General features: G+C 35.3%; 1 protein-coding gene across 1 annotated transcript in view; it reads right to left on the bottom strand.

Annotated features, from left to right (window-relative positions):
* LOC101864017 overlaps nucleotides 1-1,365 on the bottom strand; it is a gene marked incomplete at both ends in the record, with an annotated part of 3,485 nt that overhangs the window by 1,314 nt on the left and 806 nt on the right.

Genomic DNA, 1,365 nt, shown 5'->3' with positions numbered 1-1,365 from the left:
GGGGGGGGGATTCTATACTTCCTGAAGCCTATGTTTATACATTTTTCAATTATCCTGATTTTAAAAAACCAACAACGGTATATACAGCTTTTTGTCCATTTACCGCACCAAAGAAAGCCAATAAACAGGATATAACAGCAGTATTGTAAAGTCGGATACCCTTGACGGATCTCGCTGTTAGTTTTTGTTTGTTGGGTAGTTGGAGTGTGCTCAGGTGTAGCTTGAAAGAGTAGAGGACAGTAGTGTCGATCAAACAATAGAGGCCTACTTTAAAAACTTAGGTTTTATTCGGCCTGCAACTTTTGCACTTGCTGCTACATTCATCCTGAGTTCAAAATAGTACCAAGCTATACCGTTTTTATTGTGCGTAACTGTGACGAGATCGTAGTAGATATTGACCCTGTTATAATTCTACATGCATTATTATGTTTTCATGGTGAGCTGTTCGCCAAGTCCAAACTTTTTCTCAGATAGCCCAATCGGTGAGTGTGATGACATTTTTTAGTTGCTCAAAGAGGGGAGTGAAACAGAATCTAGTCTATCTTGTAATATAATATCATGTTACAACATAGCAACGATTGTGATCGTCTGAAAGCTTAGAATTCCCGAAATGGTAGGAGGATAAACTTCTCGTTGAAGACACCCTTTTCGACTGTATCGAGCACAGATTTGGCTGTGCACGAGAACATAAAATAGTGTGATGTCCCTTTTGTGTGTTTTTTTTCTTCTGAGTTTTATGATTGTTTCAACATTAAAGAAAATCATATTTCTTTATTTTAAAAAAAATATTTAAAAAAAAATTTTCTTCTGGTTTTCTTCATATTTGCAAAGTGTCGGTACACGCTTTCAACGTTTTCTTTTTAAAAGAAGCTTACTAACGAAAGAACTGACAATTTTCTTTGAATTTAGAATTTTGAGCATAATATTTTTGGTCAGATTTTGAATTTGTTTCTTATACTTATACTTTCTTTTGAAATGCTTTGAACGGCTGTAATGATTAATGTTCGAAGTAGAAATCTAGAAGTCTTGCGATATGAGATTTCCTGGATTAACTTTACGGTACAGTACAATACATGTATACCAAGACAGGTGCAGACTGGCTAGAAATAAAACAGACAAATACATATTACGTACGTCTCCTAAAATTCGCGCGTGCCAAAATGTTCAATATATGAGAGGTTTGTGTGGTTATCATAGAAACTGAGGGTTGTACTCGTAAAAATGTTATCCTGTTCGTTTCCTAAATATGATAGCTTACCAATCTGACTTGGTAAATAAAGAGGTTGTGGTGCTTTATTCAGCTAGGCTTAGTGAAATTCATAAGTAGATACCCTTAACATTTATTTACCATTTCAGTTCTGCCCC

Source organism: Aplysia californica, unplaced genomic scaffold (assembly GCF_000002075.1).
Source record: "Aplysia californica isolate F4 #8 unplaced genomic scaffold, AplCal3.0 scaffold00623, whole genome shotgun sequence".
Classification (NCBI taxonomy): Eukaryota; Metazoa; Mollusca; class Gastropoda; order Aplysiida; family Aplysiidae; genus Aplysia; species Aplysia californica.
Note: the sequence above shows the minus strand (reverse complement) of the source record. Positions and strands in the feature narration are given on the sequence as shown.